At 40.5% G+C, this 22,892-nt stretch overlaps 1 protein-coding gene across 1 annotated transcript in view; it reads left to right on the top strand.

Moving 5' to 3' along the window:
• The window catches only part of Syne1 (spectrin repeat containing nuclear envelope protein 1), a 453,101-nt gene that overhangs the window by 732 nt on the left and 429,477 nt on the right, over positions 1-22,892 (top strand). The window lies entirely within an intron of this gene.

The following is a 22,892-nucleotide window of genomic DNA, read 5'->3' as shown; positions in this document are numbered from 1 at the left end:
TGGTGGTGAAAGATTTACCTATGAGTTTGCTAATGGTGAAATTCTCTAGATAAGCTACCTACTGAAAATAAAGAACAGCTATGGAAAGATTTGAAGGAATTCCTGCTGGGCCAGATTACAAGTCCTACTCTGTATTCTTTATCTTGTCCTTGGTGAATGACAGTCTTTATTATGGAGGCCTTGATTGGTGGTGAGAGAGACTAAAGAGTATTTATGTTTTAAATGTTGTTTTATTATTTTTTGTAATGGATATATAAGTATTTTTTCTTGAGAAACATGGAGAAGGGAAGTGAGCCGAGGCCCCATTTCTACACCAAGTCTGCCTGATGTCTATGAGTTTACATGTTCCATTGGCAAAACATAGCCCCAGTCCCCCACTCTTGGACCCTCCCAGGATTGTGTTGTGAAGTTCAAGGATACAATAAAGTGAAATTTGCAATATAATCTATAGAAGCTGCAGTATGATGAATTATTCAGACAGTCATAGAAGAATAATAGCTTGATGATGTGTCACATTGGTTTTTCCTGATTATTTAGATTTTTCAGAGGATCATTAATGATTTTACATACTGAGTGCCTTGTAAGGCTGGTGGTTTTGTTATATAATCCAGTGACTATACTTGCATAAGTCATTTTTCCTTTTTACTAAAGTTAGAGAAAGTTAGAAAGATGTCTGACAGAATGCTGAACTTTGAAATTTAGGAAGAGGACATTTCTAAGCATGGATCATCTTGTATATATATATAGCTGATTGATGGCCAGAGTTGTGAGGTGTGCTGCAGAGTGTCACCTCCAGCTGTCACTCGTGGAAGAAAGAGAGGTCAGGAAGTGAAAGTGATCATGCTGGGTGTCTGCTACCACATTGATCTGCTGGATTAATTCTGCTGATTCAGCTGGCCAAGTGCATTTCTGTTCTCTCTGAATGTCCTTAAGATGCTTTGCATCCACAAGGGATTAGCCCTTCTGGCAAAGGAAAAGAGTCATCTGTCAAGTGGATTTGGAAGCCCTGCTTACTCACCGGAACCTACTGACAAGTGACCAAGATCCTCATACCTGAGGGTTGGCATTACTGGTCAGGAAATTAAGACAAATGAAGAAATGAACTTGAGGAGAGATGAATTTGTACTAATTTAAATAGAGGCAGATTTGTTGCTTGCAAAGTTAAAAATTCATAAAAACAATTTTTAGAACCTCCAATTTTTTAAAAAAAAAATATTTATTATGTATACAACATTCTGTTTCCATGTATACTTGCACTCCAGAAGAGGGCACCAGATCTCATAACGGATGGTTGTGAGCCACCACGTGGTTGCTGGGAATTGAACTCAGGACCTCTGGAAGAGCAGCCAGTGCTCTTAACCTCTAAGCCATCTCTCCAGCCCTAGAACCCCCAATTTTAATGCCTAGGTAGACAATACACAATTTTTATCCCTCCCACCAGATTTTCTTTTCACTTCAGAATCATGAATAACTAATAAAGAGCAAGGGGATTTCAACAATGGCCGCCCAGGTTTACCACCTTGCTTACTCTATCTACAACCACTTTGCAGACTGTTTTCTTTACTTTCAATTTGTAGTCCCAGCTCTCTGAATTCAAGTGCACACACGGATTGTGACATAATTCTTCTGCTACTGTAGCAGTTCAATCTTTCACCTTTGCCAATATTTGTGCTTGTCTGAGCATAATGTTTTAGCCTGGGATCCTGAATTATGGATGAGCAGTCAGACTGCATTGCAGAGTTAATTTGCTCTTAAGAAAATAAATGTTCTATAACCTAGTCAATCAATTTCAACCTAAGCTTAAAGGAACACATGGGAAGATACTGTATAACATAGACATATAAACATTTGAAATGCATAAAATTGGTGTGTGTATTATTTATGTATGTGTATATTTTAAATGCTAAGGAGACACACATAATAGAAGTTTCTGGGGTTATCTTGGGTATAAAAAAAGTGCCTCAATCCTTTTGTTTACAAACATGTTTACAGGCAGAGACTATATTTTAAATATCTTTTCATAGCTCCTCTGGGTAACATTTACTTAGAATATTTGCTGGCTTTTCCTAAATACTTCTCTCTTATTTGAAAACATTAAATTTCATGGATTCCCAGATGAATATGCCAATGACAGGGTGGCATTGCTATAATCTTACAGAATGAGTGGTAATTCTGAAACAGATGGCAGTCAGTATGCTAGACCACCTATAGCAAGCAGTCTTATAAGGGTGTGACGTTAAATCAGCATTTGTGGCACCTGTGATCCAACACTCGAACTCCTTATTTTTCCAGTTTATTTCCACATATTGTTATAGAGTTGCTGACATTGCTTTCTTCAGTCTGTCATAGTTTATTTGACTCTTCCAGGGCCCAGCTTCATGGAAAGGGGAGAGAATGTGTGACATCACGTGTCTTTGGAATATCTGAAACACTGTCAGAACCATGGGACTTCCTCTTCCCCCAAAAGCAATGCCACTAAATTAGCACAACTGTGTTTGCATTTGGGGAAAATCTAATCAGCAACTATGGTTGTAGCTGTTCAAACCTGCCAGTCATGGATCTAACCAGAACCTTGGGATGTCCTCTGTATGATGGACAACAACTTTAAAAAATATATGATACAAGGGATCAGATAGCTGTAAAGAGGAACAAAATAGAAGTTCAGTTTCCATGTTAGATCTTTTATATGCTTTATGAGTCTTACCAACAATTTTGCCTCCCAGGCTCCTATTTTCTTTCAGATTGGGGCTGATGAGAAATCAAACATTCTTTCTGTGCACACTCGTATCTAAATACACAAACATCTTTCCCCCATTGTTTGAATGATAATCCATAGTTTATTACTTGTAAACATTTAATCATGCATTATCTTATTTAAACAGTTGAGAAATTACAGCAAAAATATAGGCAGACATTCACAAAGACTGAAGATAGCCCAATAATATGGTTTTGTTTTCTCAAATAAATGAATAGAAACAAGAAAGAAGTCAGTGACCTTCCAGACAGACTCAGCATCCAATGAGCTATGTATGACTTTGATCTACAAACCACAGTATGTGGGTGAAGTGAAGTTTGCTTAAGTATTTAAAAGTGGTTTCTACCGTAACTTGTATTCTTTCTCTTCCCCTATTGTTCACAGTGACCTCTTGGATTAAAAACAATTCCTTCCTCTTAAGATATTAATCTTTCATGTTTAGTAAACACTGGTCTCCACCCATGTTAAAAACAGTATTTACCTTGAATTCTGCAATCACCCACTTTTGTTTGCTTCCTTTCTCATCACGAGAGTCACCAACATTGTTCACATGACATTTTAGTCCCCTTTATCTGCGTATGTTGACCTGTTCACAGACTTTCAAAGAATTCTGCAATTCCCAGCATTTGTCTCAGCTGTTTCTGCTGCTGGTTTTGTTGTTTGTGGTTGTGTACGCTCTTACACATTATGAGGCCCAGCACTCATTTTGCCAAGAGTTACTCCAATTGCACATTCGCAGATAGCGTCTTCAGCTCCTCTGCTTTTTCTAGATGTCTCACAGATTATCTCACTTTGTTCAGATTCCGTGAGATGGGCATGGTTAGTCCAGTGCATGACTATCCATGCACTGCTTGGATAGTCAGTAGAGAAGTGAAATTCTGACTGTATTACCAGAGCCAGGGAGCGTGGGTAGGCTCTACTCTGGATACTATAGCAATGGATCTTTCATAGCTCAATTCCATTTTGTTCCGTTCCTTATTGGAAAGCCTGGACCCTAGGGTGCTTTCACCATGGTAAAACAGATCTTCACCACCTGACTCCTGCGTATCACCTACCTTCATCTTGATTCATCTCTGTGTACTGTGATGCTTCAGTTCTAGCTCCTTCCTAACCAAGCCTTGAACTCACTTGTCTTACTACATCACCCTACTTCCCCATCAGTCTTTGGTTCCTAGGCTTCAAGATGCAGCTCAAATACTCCTCTAGGAAATGTACATAGTAGGTATGACCAGTCAGAATAAGACATTCTCTTTTCATGCTCTACTTTAAACAACTTTTATATTAAAGCATCCACTGCACCAGTCTGCATGGGCTTGCTTCTTTATCTATGTTTGTTTAGAATCTTAGTAACTCCAGAGTAGATGGTTCAGCAGCTGAGATGATTATTTTTCTTTTTACCACAAATGTGATGTTTACTAAGGGCTCAGTATTCTCAGCTGTATATTCTTGCATTTAAGAGATATTTCATGGATATACATTGAGCCAGATCCTCTCAATACAAACATGAAAATAGCATAGAGCACACCTGCTCAGGGAGCAGCAAACCCAGCAGTGGGAGGATAATCATCAAAGAATTGATCAACAGTGACAGATACGATGATGGTTGAGTACAAATTTGATGAATGAGTGAGTCAATAAATTTCTACAAAATGGATAGGTATAATTGCACAAATTTGACAAGTATAAAAACTGTCTAAAATGATTTTCTTGTGTTTTTTATTCTGAGTTGAAGATTACTCATTTTGTTTTCTATTTTATTCATTCATTTATTATTGTATCATTACTATTAATTATTATTTTGAGATAGGATTTTGCATCCTAGCCCAAGCTTGTGTTGAATTTGCAGTGATCACCTGCCTCAGCTTCCTGAAAATATCTTGCTCTTATAAAGCACAGCCTCCTACTTCTACGTAAGCTAGTCTGGTTACTTAGATTGGAAGTGGACTCATAAATTACAGTTTGGCATCTTACTTTTCGGAGGAATGAAGAGAGTTCTAAAGCAAAGAACTGATAAACCAAGGGCATGAACAGATATCAGCAGGGTTCTAGTCTCCGGGGAACTGTAAGAAAATAAGCTATCCTTACAATAGTTCATGCCACTTGGAGGTCGCTCTTTCATAGTTGCTATTGATCTTGAGGTCTTCACACCAGGAGACTAGTCTAGCTAGATAGTTTACAAGGTCTAGAATAGTGGTTCTCAACTTTCCTGATGCTCTGACCTTTGAATACAGTTCCTCCTGTTGTGGTGACCCCCAACCATAAAATTATTTTGTCACTACTTTATAACTGTAATTTTCTACTGTTATGAATCCTAGTGTAAATATCTGATATACAGGTTATCTGATATGCGACCCCTGTGAAAGGTTTAGAACTGCTGGTCTAGAAGAAAAATGAAGACACAGAAATCCTTTGTTCAGTTGCTAAGACTATTTTCACATGTAACATAGTCTAAGTTTGTGTGGGATCCACAGATGCAGGGCTCTGCTGTGTGACTCAGCTTGTAAAGCCAACCCTGGGAGATGATACTCTGTAGGACTTGGGACCCTAGAGATTTTCGGCTATCCAAAAAGAGGAGGAGAAATGAAATATGGAGAGTTCCTTAAATCTAGATGTTTTTAAAATGAACCTTAATTTGGTTTTATATGAAGGAGAAATGAGGGGATTGTCTCTTATTTTCATCTCTGTTCAAAGCTGAGCTCATGACTAATTCTTGAACAAGGTGAACTAAACTCACCAAAGATTATCTATCACATGGATTGTTGATGGCTTTATCTTCCCAAGTTTAGAATAACCTACCATAAAAGTAAATTTGCTATCACTTAGTCAGTTTAAAATTGCCCAAGTCTTTCTTCGAAAGCAAAAGCCATTTTGAATATTATTGCTTATATTGCTTCACACCCAAAATATTTAGGTTATAGTCAATGACCATGATGAGAGTAGCAAATAATTTTATTTCTGGGCATGCACAGACTAATTACACCCCTTTTGGTCCCTACGATTAGTAATACCGTAGTCAGTTTTGTAACATTTGTGATATATTGCTATATAAAAATTACCCTGTGTAGGGAACATGGCTCAGTTGGTAGAGTTCTGGCCCAGCATGCAGAAAGTTCTGAATTTGATCTCCACCGCTACATAAATGGAGTATGATGACCCATACCTGTAATCAATCCCAGCACTCAGGAAGTGGAGGCAGGAGAATTAAGAGTTCAAGCTCATTTCCAGCTGCCTTGTAAGTTTCAGGCCAACTTGAGGCACATGGTATACCTTGTGTAAAAAGAAAAAGAAAAAATATTGTGTTGGGATTTTTTCTCTTTTTCTAACTTTATCTCATCCAGAAAAGTTGTGAAAAATCCCTTCGTAGTACTTGGGTCTTGAATTTGCACATCAAAAGGCAAGGAACTATTTTTTTTTTTTTTGAGAAATCATTGCCAAGATCATGGCTCTTATACAATGTTAAGGAGATGCCCTGACATAATTCTGCACCGTGAACTAGAGATGTTGCTGGTTCATTCACATCATGATTTATGGGCTTGTCCTCAAGAGGAAGCACGGGCACTTCAGACTGGAACACATACTCTTTAATACCTGTTTGATCTTAGGAATTTATTTCTATGAAACACTTGCATCCCACTTGCTCGATGACTTCTTTTCAAAATAGTCACTAACCCTGCTATCCTATTCAAACAAAGGATTGCCATTTCTGGTGTATTGTGAAATGTCATTTATTTTCTTCTCTTTTCCTTTTGTGCTTTAAAAAAGAATCTTATAGTTCACAGTTTATTGTTCTTATTTTTTAGATGAAATAACAGATTTCTAGAGCAAAGAAGTGAGTACAATGTGTCTTTTTAAGTGAGACATGATGACTCATTCCTATGGTCCTACTCAGGAGGTTGAGAGGGAGGGTCACTTGAGCCTATAATTTTTGAGTCAAGACTGAGTCACACAGCAAGACAACGGAAGTTGAGAAATTACATTAAAAATCAAATTTGAGGATACAACCCTGATTTATAACTATGGTGTATGTTTTTAACAGTTAATTGGGGGAACACCATTGAAATGCAAGTGCTCTGAGGAGTATACAATTTCATGATTTTGGTGCTAAAGATTATCTTCTCTAACTCATTTTTTAAAAGATAAATAGTTCACATTTCTGAGACTGATTAATGCAAAACTGTGCATTGAGTTAAGGCAGAACAAGACTAGAACCTAGATCATCTGTCTCTATAGTTACGAAATTGCCAATGAGCATAATTATATACTCTTTAAAAAAAAGAAAAGAAAAAGCTTGTTTAGCTTTTGAATGTTAATTATTTTAATATCCAGTTTCTTACCAAAACATTTAGGTCAAGCTGATTAATCATGATGATAAATGAGCAATTACTCTCTCTGCTTCCAGATATATTTGTGCTAATTATATAGTTGAAAAGCGAGACCAATAGTGTGTGCCTCATTGATAGAAAATTATGAACTTTACCCATCATATTAATTTTCCATTGCTGCATTAAAATACCTGAAACGACAACACTTTGGGGGAGGAAAAGCTTATTTTGGCTCACAGTTTTGGATATTACATGGCAAGATCAAGTAGCCCCATTGCTGTGGGATCTGGTGATAACAAAGAGAAATGGGACTGACTTGGCTCCCACAATGGCACCCGAGGGTATGCTCTCATGTCATACAAACCTTCTGAAGGCCCACATTCTATGAGGTCATCAAATTTCCCAATGATGCTACCAGAGACCATACCTTAAACACAGGGGCATTTTGGGGGTCTGTCAAGCTCAAGCCATGGAGCCAGTAATTAGGACGTATTACAAATACTTTAGGACACACCTAGTACCTTCACAGGGATTTGTTTACCTGACAAGGGTGTTTGTTTTGTTTGCTTTTCCAAGACAGGATCTTCAATATAGCCCAGCCAGGCTAGCTTTGAGAATTCATGATTCCCCTGCTTCAGCCTTCCCAGGACTGAGACTATAGGCCTTTTCCCTAATCCACATATACCTAGTATCTTTTTCAATTTGCAAAATATGGCAAATGTTTCCTAAATATTTATTTACATTTTATTTCTTTGTGTTTGTGTGTGTGCGCGTGCGCGCATGCGCGCACGCGCACACACACACACACACACACACACACACACACACACACACACACACACACACACACACACATCACAGCATACATGTGGAGGTCAGAGGACAACTTCCAGGGCTCAATTCTCTCTTCCCTCTGCATGAGGATTAAATTCTGGTGGTCAGCCTTGGAGGAAAGAGCCTTCATCTGTTGAAGGATCTCTCCGCCCTTCTGAACACTTACCAAATGCATGTTAGACTAGCCAGCTCATTCTCTGTGTGCCTCTGAAAGTTACTAAAGGTTGAATAGAGGTATTGGTTGAGACTGATCGAGAGAATGAAACAGAAAATGAAGAGATCAAATCTTTATCTTATATCAGTTTTTAATTATGGCTTTCAGTGGGGCCATGAAAAATTCGAAGTTCCTTTAAAGTTCCCGTTCACTGTGTTTGCCACTTAAACTTGTTATTCACTATTGGTCTAGAGGATGACAAACAGCATGCCTCCTCTTGAAAACTTTGATGTGTTTCTTTCCTCCCGTTTGGTCTTGGTTTACAAAATGCAGCTACGGGAGACAATCTTGCAGTTTTCCCCCCTTTAGTTGGATTTTTCTTTGGGCTGCCACCTCACAAATAGTGACAGGGAGACTTTTTATTAAGTGTGAAAGCTCAGCCTTAGTTTAGGCTTAGTTTAGGCTTAGTTTAGGCTTGTCCCACTAGCTCTTATAACTTAAATTAATCTGCCTTTATTAATCTACATTTTACCATGTCGCTTTTTGCCTTCCTTCCTTCCTTCCTTCCTTCCTTCCTTCCTTCCTTCCTTCCTTCCTTCCTTCCTTCCTTCCTTCCTTCCTTCCTTCCTTCCTTCCTTCCTTTCTTTCTTTCTTTCTTTCTTTCTTTCTTTCTTTCTTTCTTTCTTTCTTTCCGACTCCCTCCGTCCATCATTGGCCATCTCCTCAGCACCTTGATTGTCTCCTCCTACTTCCTTTCTCTGCCCGAAGTCCCGCCTAGACCTCCTGCCTAGCTATTGGCCTTTCAGCTCTTTATTACACCAATCACAGCAGCTTATCGTCACACAGGATACAAAAATCCCACAGCACCCTCCTCTACAGCACATATGGACTAGTTTCAGTGTTTGAGATTCAGTCCAACCTTGGGGCTCCAACTCTGATCCTGCCAGCTGTGTCCTGGCCCTTCAGGACCTTGGCCACTGGGGAGAGTGTAGGCACAATTTTGTTCTTGAGAAGTCTCCCAGGAAGGCCCTGTGGGCAAGGGTCAGGGGATTTCTGAAAGCCAGTCCAAGATCCCTGTGGGCTCAATGTCTGTCCAGCTTGAGCTGGACCGATCATCCTGCATAGGTGCCGGCCCCTCCCACTTTATTTCTCAGGCCAGGTTTTAGGAACTAGGCCACAGTCTGACAGAACTGCCAATGAGCTCCTTCCCTGTCACACTCCAGATGGCCACAGGGTTGCAGGCAGCAAACTGGCTTGTTTCCCCCCAAAGCCCTGCCAAGCCAGAGACTGTGAATGTGGGGGATGAACCCTGCTCACTTCCTTCCCTGTGGCGTATCAGTGGGATATTTATACTACAGATTTGTCACGTTAACCTAGTTAGTCTTCCTTATGCTGGAAATGCTGGCTTTCATTCAGTGTGTATACTCTTTGAGAATAAAAAGTTGTAAGAATTGCTTGTAATACTTAACTTTTGTCTTGGGAAGATATGAGCTACTTGAGTAGCATGCTGTGCTCATTTAATTTAAAACAAGATAGGATTGTAGTGAATATATATTATATTATTCTATATGTGAATTTTATTATATTTAATACATATATATTTCAAAGGGGGAAAATTATCTTTTAAAATTTGTGAAAGTGTCAATCCTTAATCACAACTATGTAAATAGATTGAGGGATAAGCACTCAGAAAAGTCAAATTGTTTCTGTGTTTCACACTCTACAGGAGACCTCCTTCCCTGAAAACTCTCTTCAGAGTTTAAATGTGGAATTGGCTTTAGGTGGCTTAGTTGTTGATACTCAAGACTGGAGTGTGTTAGTGGAAACACTGGCTGAGCCTAAGCAGCCTCTAAATTGCTAGAATGCAGTTCTTCTCAGCAAAGCCACTTGGAAATCTGGCACTCACTAATGTGAGCCTTTATATGTTTGATAAATATAGCTATTTCCTGTTATCCAAAATAGCCCCTGATGTGGGTCAGATTATTGATGCAGAACATAGCCACACCCTCTTTGCTTCAAGTACAATCAGTGTCCTGCACTACCACTTTGCTGTCCTTTATAATTTAAGAGGGGAAATGAATCTGTCTTGAAAAAACAATTTCTTTTAACTCAGATTTCTCAAGATCCAACCAATGTAGAAAATAATAAAGAAAGAAGGTGACCAACATGACTAGAGAGGTAGAAACTAGATACATAAATAAACAGATGAATATATTTTGTTGACTGTCTCTAATGTTTATTCATAAAAATTAATTTATGTTATGAATGCTGCTTTACAATCTAGGGCATTTGAAGAAAGCAATACATTATACACAGCTTCATGCATCAATAAATATTGTCTTTGAGTAACTAAATATTGAATAATATTCCATCTTATAAATGAAATACTTTTGTTTTGATTTCAACTGTGTTCACTGTCAGAAATAAATGGGGTCATCTTTTAACATATTTTCTTTCTGATTTAGTTTTCTTTAAGAACTGTATGTTTATACTTTTTGAGAAATAGTTTTATAATCACTTAAACAGGTAAGATTCCAAGATCATGTAGCCTGACCATTGTAATGTTAGTGGCTTACAAGCTTGCAGTAAATGGCATCAATTTTCCATTACTGTGAACTGTTTTCCAGTCAAGTCTCCAACCCTTTTCCCCAAGTACTGAAACTAAACCCAGAAGGATGGAGCCTTGCAGCATTCATGCCTGACCTCAGGGAAGGTCTGAAGGAATCCCTGCCTGGATAGGACTCTCCCTTTCTTCTCCTCAGACTGAGTCCTCCGTGTCTGGCAGCACTTCATTTCAACACACACACACACACACACACACACACACACACACACACACACACACACACACACACACAGTTCAGCATGATAACTGCCACTTGTAATACTACAAAGCTGAGTTTAGTCATTATGGGAACGGAAGCATGCAGATGAAGATACAGAGGGGAAAATTGCCCTCAACTGCTATGTGCTGTGCAGGCAAGTGAGGCAATGGCTTTAATTTTCTTGAGTTATCCAAATATCCCCACTTTCCACCACCTTAGCTCTTGGCCTCATCTCCTCTGTAAATGGAAGTGAGAAGTTGTTTGAGATCTCAAATATGTGAGGGAAAAGATGCTGACAGCCTGCTTCTTGCTTCTGGCAAGAATATCATAGTTTTTAAGATCTATTTATTTTTATTTTATGTTCATGTGTGGGATTTCTGGGTGTCTGTATGGGTACCTACAGAGAGTAGAAGAGGGCTCAGATCCCCTGGAACTGGACTGTTGTGAGCCATCACGTGTGAGCTGAGAACTGAACTTGGATCCTCTGCAAAAGCAGTGAAGTGAGAGTCATCTCTCCAGCCCCACTTGCAATCATTTTATTAGCAGACTCCTTATTTTAGCCTGCAGATGCTTCAACCCCATTTGAACCTCTACCCAGGTAAGGTTCCCATGGGAACCATTGCTAAATGTAAGGAAATGTAAGGAGTCCTGAAACTCTGGTTATGGCTTATAACCTTTCCTATGAGGTACTCCTTGTGCCCATAGCTTGAACCTCATCATTCTCCTTAGCTACACAACAGGACCCCTCCCACCTGGAGTCTTCATCCTTCGAGAAAATAAGGCGTTTACATGTTTATCCTTCTGCAGGTCTCCCTCATCTGCCATGGACTGCCTGTTATTCTTTATTAGAAATAAAGAAGAAGAGGTGCAAGATGAGACAGGAGACTATGAGACATATTAACCAGTTTATTATTGGCCCCGCAAAGTAGTGAGACTAAGAAAGAAGAGAAACAGGGTTAATGGCTGACCGCCATGGCCGGTCGTCATAGCCGGTCGTCATAGAGAGAGAGACAGCACGTAGGTGGGAGAAGAGAAGAGCAGAGAAGGAGAGGGTAGAGAGAGAGGAGAGAGAAGAGCAGAGAGCATAAATGGGCAGGGGTCTGTCTTTTAAAGGGGTCCTTTGTACCTGCGTGCAGACTTAGTTCCCATGGAACCCTGGGCCACCTGAGTACTGCCTGAGCGGATTCCGATAGGTAACAGAGGCAGGCCAGCATAATGCCTGAACCTTTCACTGCCGCAGATTGTCTTATTTGTTTTCCTCTTCCCTACTAGATATCTCAAAGGCATTTCTCATTGTCAGCCCCAACCTCTGTACCCATTATTTAAGTGTACTCATTAGTTCATGTTTAAGGATGAAATACAGATTGGTGAACCGCTGTAGGTCTTTTCCTGCTCTTCGTCCTGACACCTGTCACTCATCCATTACTCCTGTCTTGAAATAGGTAGCAAATGCTGTCTTCATATTTTCAGTGTGTATCTCCCTGTTGAATTTCTGTCAAGATTCCCACTTTTGATGGAAAGGCTGCACCTGTCTTGGGGTAGGTACATCATTAGCACGTACCGTGTCCTCGGTTGACCGAGTGGGGCTTCCTCACTTCAAACAACAGCAGAACAACAATGCCATTCTCATTCCCATGTGTCTGGGGTGTCATCTGAGATTTGGAAGGTGATCTAGCTTCCCAAATTATCCAACTGTAAGTCTGCAGCTTTAAGACTCCATAATATATAGGAGGACTCAGCAGGATCGATGCACATGTGAACTCATTGGGACTGAAGCAGCATGCCCAAGACCTGCATGGGTCTGCACCAGATGGGGTCCTAGAGCTGAAAGGAAAAGTGGACACACTTTTCCATCTCTAACCCAGAAGAAATCTCCCGTTGATAACCACTTGCAAATGAAAATTAACTTTCCTCCATGGGAGTCTCACTGGGGAAACAAACTCCTCTTATGTGTGGTCTGCATGCCCAGCAGTAGATGGTCACAGAAAGTGAGCTCAACAGCATCTTTGGAGTTCCTTGTCTCATAATGTATGTCAGGGCTCTTCCTTGTTGTTTTTATTCTTTAAATAGTTTTATCTTCTACACACACACACACACACACACACACACACACACACACACACGAATATATACATGTGCATATATTCTTCTTTCTTTTTACTCTACAGGTCATTTGTGTGTATATTATGACTTCAAGTTGAGTGTTTTGATGGGATTTCTGAGTGTGTGAATGAGTGAGTGTCTGTTTCTTGTGCCTTCTCTTGGGCTCTTTTCCTTCTGTTTCTTTTATCTACTTCACTTCTGATCTGTTAGTCTTTATTTTATGGTTTTTGTTTTTTGTTTCTTGTTTTTTTGTTTTTCTTTTTGAGACAGGGTTTCTCTGTGTAGCTTTGGAGCCTATCCTGGCACTCACTCTGTAGACTAGGCTGGCCTTGAACTCACAGACATCTGCCTGCCCCTGCCTCTGCCTCCCGAGTGCTGGGATTAAAGGCATGTGCCACCTCTGCCCGGCTTGTTTTATATTTTTATATTTTATTTCATTATTATCCCACAGAAGCCTGTGTGTTTTCTAATGAGAGACAGAAAGGGGAGGGGAAGATCCAGGTTTGCTGTAGCTGTATTTAAGTGAGAACTTTTTAATTTCACTATGTATAGATTAGTTTTGTGAATATCTGGGAAATTTACAGAGTCCCCTTTCTTCTGTGAAATGAAGGTCCACCAACAGAAACTGTTCCTGAAGTCACCCCAATTCTGTTTCATTTACTCATCTGTACCTCGAGGAGAATGCAGACAGCATGGGGCAGTGTCAGGAAGAGCAGGGAGTCAGAACAGAGAAGTTGGAGCTGAAAATTATCTGAGGGACCCATGGTTCACCTTGGAAAGGGGAACCAGATGAGATCTCCTGGGTAAACTGAGGGGGGTGAGTAGAGGGGAGGGGATGGAGGGTAAGAACATGAGTTAACAGGATGGTCCAGTTGGGGGAGGCATGGAGTGGGAGAGCAATGAAGGATTATCTTGATAGAGGGAGTTGTTATGGGGTTAGGGACAAACCTGATGCTAGTGGAGAGGGTGCCTGAACTGGCCCTCTCATGTAATCAGATTAGTGACTATCCTAATTGTCATCGTAGAACCTTCAGTCTGTAACACATGCAGAGATCTTAGCCAAGCATTGGGTGGAGCATCAGGAGTCCAATCCAATTGTCTGGCATTTCTTACAGTAGTTCTCAACTTGTGGGTCACAACCCCTTTGGGAGTCAAATGACATTTTCACAGGGGTCACCTAATATAGGAAAAGATAGATAATTACATTATAATTCATAACAGTAGCAAAATTATAGTTATGAGGTAGCAATGAAAATAATTTTATGGTTGGGGGAACTGTATTAAAGGTTGACGTATTGGGGGGTTGAGAACCACTACTTCAGAAGAAATGTGCAGAGCAGACTTTCATCAGCTCCTTTTACATTTAATTTGCATATTGTCAGCAAACATTTCTACTATGGGCATAAAAAGTGGCCATAGCTACTCCCCAGACAGCACCACTTTTGATATTCTGCTTTAAATTCTCTCTACACAGTAGACAAGAGGACCTGAAAGGGTTTTATGTGCTGTGCACAGGAAGTGTTGACAAACATAACCATCTCCATTTACTGCCCACCAGAACAAATTTGCCTGTTTGTATGGTGCATTTTTAGACTCTATGTCTAGAAGAAAATAATAATTATAAAAAAGGAAAATTCAGGGCCTATTGTTTCTTATCTGGACAGTGTCACCTGTTCCTTGTGGCCTCTCAGTCTGGTGCCTTGCTTTGTTCCCTCTCCAAAGACCTTTCTCATATCAGAGCTATTCTCTGCCTGTCCAAGTGTTGACCTTTTTTGCCATGTGTGACTTTTAGGACTTCTTAGCTGATACTAAGTTGCTGAAGTGCTCAGTCTTGGCTAATATTATTGGCATGGCTGTCTTTAGGCTAGTGCCAAAAGGAAAAGTACAAGAAAGTTAAGGAATCTCCTTAAGCCCCCATTATTTTTGCTTCAACCTGCACAGTTGTCTTCGGCCTGCTCTTCTGCCTATCAGATGTCAGTCCATGAATTTAATACTCAAGTGTCAACATGTAGCCACTTTGCTGACTACTGTGCTGTAAAATGTTTTGCTGTTGTTGTTGTTTTAAAGTCTAGTCTTTTTGAAAAGCTTAGTTTAATGTGAAGCTTTGCTTTCAAGTAACCAGTAAAAGGACACAGGATGTAAATGAATCGATGTCTTTGAATAAACTCAATTTGTATGAACCTAGCTAATGGATTCCAATTCTTACCACTGAAAGACAACAGACTTCACTTAACGGGGGCTGTGGAGATGGTTCTGTTGGTGAAACACTGACTGGGCAAATGTGGAACCAGAGTGAAGATGTCTAGAATCCACACAAAAAAGCCATAGGCAGTGGTCACTGCCTGTAACCCAGTGCTGGACAGGTAGAGACAGGGGCATCCCTGAAGCTTGTTGAGGAGCCATTCTATGGAATTGGCAAATTCCAAGTTCAGTGAGATACCTTGTCTCAAAAGAGAAGGTGGAGAGTGATAGAGGACCTGACTTTGACCTCTGACCTTCACACACACACACACACACACACACACACACACACACACACACACACACTCAGGGGAGGGAGGGAGGGAGGGACACATACACATGTGCAGAAGTTTAGTTTTATAAATGATCAGGTTTATAACTAGTGGTTTATGGATTCTTGCTGAAGGAATTGACGAGGTCTCTTGTGGCTCTTTGTGCAATTTATTAATCTTTATTTGAAAATCAGTGATCTACCTGGCTGAGAGAGTTAACTCTAGTTTGTTAGCACGACACAACTACAATCACCTGGCAAGAAAGTCTCCGTAAGGGATATCTGCGTTGTGTTGTACCGTGAACTCATCTGTTGGGGATTGTATTAATTAAGTGAATTGATACGAAGCCCCATCCCACCATGGGTGTCCCCATTCTCTATGCAGAGGCTCTTGAACTACCCAAGACCACAGAAATCGAACAGAGCACAAAAGAGCAAGCCTGCATGTATTTATCTCTCCCTGTGACTGACTCTGGATGCCTTGTGAGGTTCCTGCCTTGATTCCCCCACAATGATAGACTGTAGCCTGGAATCCTGAGCTGAAATAAACCCCTTTCTCTCATAAGTTGCTTTTGCTCAGGGTACTTTCTCACAGCAACAGAAATGAAACCAGAACACCAGGATGGTAGATAAACATGTCCAGAGCACAAAGTCCAAGAACCATCATTGTTTGCCACGGTTCCTTAGGGAATGAAAGACATTTTTAGTTCTTTGATCTGATAGTATTCGGGAGGTCGGATTACTCAGCATGTCCAGTGAGGGAAGTTGGGGGAGGTCGAGAAAGCCCTGTGGATGGGTGATAACCCAAAGCCATCAGATAAGGAGGTCCAAACAGGACTGCACAAAAGCCGTCCTCGCCTGTCTTCTGAGAGCTCTGAAGGCAGCCTGTGGCCATGTTTTCCTTGGCAGACAGGAATAGCCATAATTAGTCAGAGGGTGGAGAAAATGTGAGGCATCCAGGCCCAGAGCTTGCATTTAGTGTTTTATAGACATTTAGAATGGTGGCTTTTGCCTCCTGTGAGTTTTTTTTCTTTTTTTTTTTTAACGGAGATTATTTTTTTAAACCAAGTATATTTTCTCGGACCGTGTTGTTTACTTGGCTTCTGCAAAGGGCAAAGATTAAACCCAGATGTTTCTGTGATTTGATGATTATAGAAGACTCCGAAGAGGCCTCTGACCACTGATGAAAGAGAATGACCTCACTTGGATTTGCTCTTAGTTTACTTCTCTCTGTGATGCAGGTACATAGCAGCAAGCCATGGAGAGATACATCTTGATGATAAGGAACACTATCTGTTACTTTAAATATTTCTCTGATTGGCCACAAGATGCTCTGTCATACAGATCAAATATTGAATGCATTTTCACAAGTTGCTGTGGCTGTGGCTGAACCTATCTGGTTTCCTTCCTGCACAAGAAGAAAAGATTAACCCAGACTTTTAGGGGATTTTTGGAGAGTTGTCCTCTGTGATGAGTAATTGCTAATTTCATGCTGTCTCCTCCTTTTGTGCTCTACAAATAGAATATGCTCCAATTAATCTAGAAAACTAAGATGGTGCCCTGTTTACATCAGGCTATGTTGAAATCTCTGCAATTGAAACCATTTTTACCACAAGAAATATTGTCCAAAGGCCAGGAGGAACTCAGAAATGCATTGAATCGAATTATTTAAAGAATCATTCCAGTGGGTTAGTATGTATATCTGGTTTCTGAGTGTGAATATCCTAAGTTTTTCCTTCCTTGTTTAAATGCAGTGCCAGTGGGAAGGGCCATTCTATCTGTCACCATTCCATCAATGCCTTGGTTCTGGTTCTGCAGCTGAATTAGATGGAGCTCATGGGTCAATTTCTAGTCTCAGAAATAGGAAGATGGTAGGGCTGGGAACAAAGCTCAGTCCACAAAGAGCTTGCCTTACAAGAATGAGGACCTGAGTTCAGGTTCCTAAAACTTAACAGAAAAAAAAGGAAGGCATGGTTTGTGAGCCCAGAAATGGCAAGCTTGGAGGCAGAGACAGATGCATCCCTACCACTCTCAGCTAGCCAACCTAGCTTAATAGACCAATAAGAGACCCTGCCTCAAACAAAAGTGGAGTACATCTGAGGAAAGATGCCTGAGATTTCTCCTTGCCCTCCACATGCATGAATATATACACACATGTATATACATGCATACACACACACATATGTACAAATATATACCCCCAACTAACATAAATACACATACACAATCAAAAAAAGGTACATATAGGCCATGATAATATAAAAAGTAAATTGTGACACCATTGTTTTAAAGAAAGAGAAAGGGAAGTTTTAAGGGGAGAGAAAGCTTTTTGTCTGACTAAAATACTGTGTATTTGAGCTGTGCTTTGAGGACTTTTTCCATGTAACTATGTTTGCAACAGTTACAACAAAAAATTGAATTTTTCACACAAAACTGTTTCCTCAGGCAGTATGCCCTTGATGGGTAGGGTAAATCTGGGTGGTCTTTGGAGGTTTTTCCTCCTGCACTAACTCAGAGCATGACACGGGTCTGGTATCTGGACCACTGAGTTTAGCATCTAGTTAAATGGATGTCTGACTTGTTCTTGCTCAGATGCAAAGCAATGCTTTCATACTTAAGTTAGAGAGGAAATTGTTTTTGGAATTTTAGTTACTGTATTATGTCTGTCGTCTGTCTGTTTAATATTTTCAAATAAACTTCCCATCTGTGCTTAATGGGAATACATCTTGGTTTTAAATCTTGAGGGTCTGTTGGTTTACTAAGAGAGACAGACCCTTTCAGAGCAATGCTACAAATACAAGACTCCATTTTATATCCAATTTAACATGATTTTCATGTCATTAAAAAGACTTGTTGGGTTTTTTTTGGAGGGGGTGTTGGTTCAAGACCTCTTTTAAGAGGCTTCTGGCTGTCCTGGAACTCACTCTGCAGACCAGGCTGGCCTTGAATTCAGTAATCCACCTGCCTCTGCTCCCTGAGTACTGGTATTAAAGACATGTGACACCTGGCCAAAAATACCCATGTTTTAAGAAGAGAGTACATGGTTTTATTTTGCCCACTAAGATGCTCACGTTTCCTCCACACATATGGAGACAGTCGGGTTCCTGGCACAGAATGAGTTCTAGCTTGTAGCATATCTGAGCCATCACAGAACACCTGTCCTCTGTGAGATGAACCAAGCTTTAGCGTAAATGAGAAGGTCTGTATGCCAGGCTGTCTGATCCAACCTGAAGGGAAGAGGATATATTAGTTCTGCATCACTTTTAAAAATCGTTTTCTGAGTGTCAGAGCTGTGCTGACATTACCTAAACTGTACCACACCATCATGTTTTCTGAACCCTTTCCTCTCTCTGTGCATATTAATAACACTTATGTGATCTAGATAAACATTTAATTCACTGCATGGAGTGGAAAGCTTAAGTATGAAAATAATATGTGTGGCCTTGAGAGAAAACTGGAACCATAACCATTTATTTCCTTTATTTTTAAGACATTTAACCCCCTCCCCAATAAGAGAGGTTCTCATGTAGCTCAGCTGGTCTTGACCTTGAATTCCTTAATTTTCAATCTTTACTGTTCAAGTAATGGGAAGGCATGGGCCACCATGCCCAGTTTACAAGGTACCAGAGGACCAAACCTAGCTTTTGTGTATGCTAGGCAAGCATGCTGCCAAATAAGATCACCCCTTGGGCTGCAACATTCTTAAAATTAGAAGAAAAAAATAACTCATCATGTGAAATTTGTCTTTGGGTATACACCGATCATTATTCTCCTCAAAGGAATTTCTATACAGGAACACAGGTCAAAGAGGGCCACTGTTTCAGTATTTTCCTTGGAGCAAGCCTACTCTTGGGAGATAGTCAAGGATAAGTGAAGAAGCATGCTGGAACAGCTTCAGCCCTCAGCTCTCCATGTTTGATGGTTCTCTTTAGCGAAGCCAGTTTGATATTCCAAGTTTTCACCACGTTCAAGTAAACAGAAAGCCAATGATTCCAATTCATTAATTGAGGTCCAGATATCTGAAGCATAAAAATATAGAATCTTTGAGTTGTGTAGAAGACGTGGGCCTATCAACCACATATTTCCAAGGCGCCATGAGTTGAATTTTAATACCATGCCAGAACTTGACCTCTGCTTCACTGCCCTATCACCTTGGGTAACTCACAGACTTTCCACAATGGGATGGGCAGATACAGCGCAAAAATGCATATTCTTGCAACAGCTCTGTTGACAGACTTCTGTTCAAGTGTTTCCAAATTTGGGGAAGAATATATAGATTCTGGCAAGGCAGTTTGGAATGGTTTGCAGCAGCATTTTTGGGTATTATAATGAAAAAAAGCATGGGATGCTCATTTATTCACTCACCACCTGTTTATTAAAGTTCTCCAATGCTGTTTGAGATGGGTTGTCATCATAGACGTTTGATGATTAATGCTCAGTCCAAGGCCTGAATGAGGAAGATGGAGTCTTGGACTAATGAGGACATTCCAGGGCTGGTGATGATCACAGACAAATCCCCACTGAAGTTTAGCCAATATACTCGGTGCTGGATGAGGAAGGTGTGGGGCTGAGGGTTGGGTTTTCAAATGTTCATTTTCAGATTCTGTGAGTCATCTGATGAGATGCTGGGAAATCAGTTTTTGTAGCAGGCTGGGACTTCGAGGAAACCTTGAGGTTGAGAATATAGTGGTTGAGAAGCTCATCAATGACATTGATCTGGATGGAATCCGCTGAAGGAAGAGTGTCAGTGGAGAAGGGAATGGTCTGCTTACTTCTCACTGGTCCCTCCTGGTAGTAGTGTACCCATTTCCTTCTCTGAGATTGATCATGATCATCGTGAGCCGTCATGGAACAGAGATTGCTGTAGTTACATAAAGAGTACCTTTGCCCTGTAGTCATAGCTGTGAGAGAAGCAAATGATACCATGATAACTAGGTGTGTGATAACGGTAATGGAGCTTTCATGACTCTTGTTTGTGATTCCACCCGCTACTCCCTCCGATACCCCAGCTGCATATGATCATGAAGGGGTGGCTAGAGTGCAGGAGAGGTTGAGGATCAAGTGAGGATGGGAGTCTGGTGAAATCCATGCTCCCGTGAGATCATTCCCCCATACAGCTGCTTTGGACTCGTCCCTGGTCTTCAAAGTAATGTTGCAACTGTGCCCCTGCACATAGTCCCTCACACACTCTCCTGTAACCCCAATAAACTCATTAACTCATCAAGCTGTACTTGGATAGAATCCTTCTTTTGTACTTGAGGAATCCTCCCTTAATGTACTTGTGGGATAAAAAGGTCTTTCTCCCTGTATCTATAAAAAAATAATGTAGCATCTTCAGTGTATGTAGTTCAGCACAACAGAGGTTATAGGGAAGAAAGAGTAAAGTAAGGAGAACAAATGGGGAGGGATGGCTTGGCATCCTGGAGTTTTGAGGGTGGGGATGGAACTAACAAGACCCTCGTGCAGAGAAGTCATGTAATATGAGCAGGGACTCGCTCTTAGAATGCTGCAAGTTGGGGATGTGATACCCTCAGGAGTGTTTTCATTGAAATAGTAAGGACAGAAAACTGGACGGGGCAAGAGAGACCATGGCATTAAGAAGTCAGCATCCATGTATTGGAAAAATCTCTGGTAGTGCTTTCCATGCAAGAGCTGAGACAAAGTGATGGTCCCTAGAGGGAGACAGGACATGGGGCAGGGGTATTTATTTTAAGCATGGTGGAAAGATGCTTTACAGTTGAAAAAAGTTTTCTGCAACATCCCACAATTTAAGTAGCCTATCCCATTTGCAACAAGTTGAATATTTTGTAGCATCAAACACAAAAATGTTTGCTAGTGAATTCATAAATTTATTGGGTATCAAGTTTAGGATGACTTTACATTCGTAGGGTCTTACCTCTTCTCAGATCTACATGTTAGTCCGTCTTTGGAAAGATGAAGAATCAAAAGGAGGTTCTTCACATGTCTTGAGTAGAGATCTCTCTCTTCATTGCTTCATGCCCATGTCTTATCCCATTGGGTTACTCAAACTCTGTCTGAGTACACCTGTTTATGAGGTGACCCTGGGCTCCTCACTTCTCTTGAATAGACTTGTATTCTCTCCTGTCCATCATCTACTCGTTGCATGATACAGTTCTAACTCTGCACACAAACATAAAAATAACTATGGTTTTCTGGTAGATGACATTCCAACAAAATGGAATACACAGTAGATTTCCTAGAACTCATTCCTCAGGCAATGATCCTTCACTTCATATCAGCCTCTCCAGAGTTCAACTAAACAGGAATTGAATAAAAATGGCGGCGGGGACTGAAGAGATGAATCAGTGGTTAAGAGCACTGGCTGCTCTTGTAGAGGTCTGGAGTTCAATTCCCAGCAACCACATGGTGTCTCACAACTATCCATAATGATATCTTGTGTCCTCTTCTGGCCTGTAGGCATACATGTAGACAGAACACTATATAATAAATAAATAAATAAATAAATAAATAAATAAATAAATAAATCTATCTTTTTAAAATGGAGGGGGATAAAAAAAGTGAATAGTTTCCCAATCTGAAACATTTGGAAAAATAAATTAATGTGGAAGTGAGGGTGAGAGATCCTGAAAAGGCTGATTGGTTCTTTAATAAAGACAATGAAAACATAATTAATAATACAGTTATCCTTTGATATCTATAGAGGGTGATTCCAGAATCCCCTGCACATACCAGAATTTGCAAATATTTAAGTCAAAATATAACACTGAATGACACTGAATGTAAAAAATCACATAGCATCTGCACATAAACTATGCAGATCTTCTTATATACTTTAAATTATCCCTGATTTTTTCCCTTTTTTATTTGAATTAGAAACAAGATTGTTTTACTTGTCAATCCCAGTTCCCTCTCTCTCCCCTCCTCCCCTATAATCTCCCCCCAACTAAAACACTACCTATCATATATCATTTCTGCTCCCCCTGGAGGAGAGTGTCATCCACAGGGTGTCATCAGAGTCTATCATATCCTTTGGGATAGGGCTAAGCCCACCCCCACATGTCTTGGCTCAGGGAGTATGTCTCTATGTGGAATGGGCTCCCAAATTCCACACCTATGCTAGGGATAAGTACTGAACTACTACAGGGGGTCCCATAGATTTCCGAGGTTTCCTCACTGAAACCCATGTTCCTGGGGTCTGGATCAGTCCCATTCTGGTTTCCCAGCTATCAGTCTGGGGACCAAGAGCTCCCCGATGTTCAGGTCAGCTGTTTCTATGGTTTTTACCAGCCTGGTCTGGACCCCTTTGTTCATCACTCATCCTTCTCTGCCACTGGATTCCAGTTCAGCTCAGTGAATAGTTGTGGGTGTCTGCTTCTACTTCCACCAGCTGCTGGATGAGGGCTAT

This window comes from Cricetulus griseus, chromosome 2 (assembly GCF_003668045.3).
Source record: "Cricetulus griseus strain 17A/GY chromosome 2, alternate assembly CriGri-PICRH-1.0, whole genome shotgun sequence".
Lineage (NCBI taxonomy): Eukaryota > Metazoa > Chordata > Mammalia > Rodentia > Cricetidae > Cricetulus > Cricetulus griseus.
This window is presented reverse-complemented; position numbering and strand designations above follow the sequence as displayed.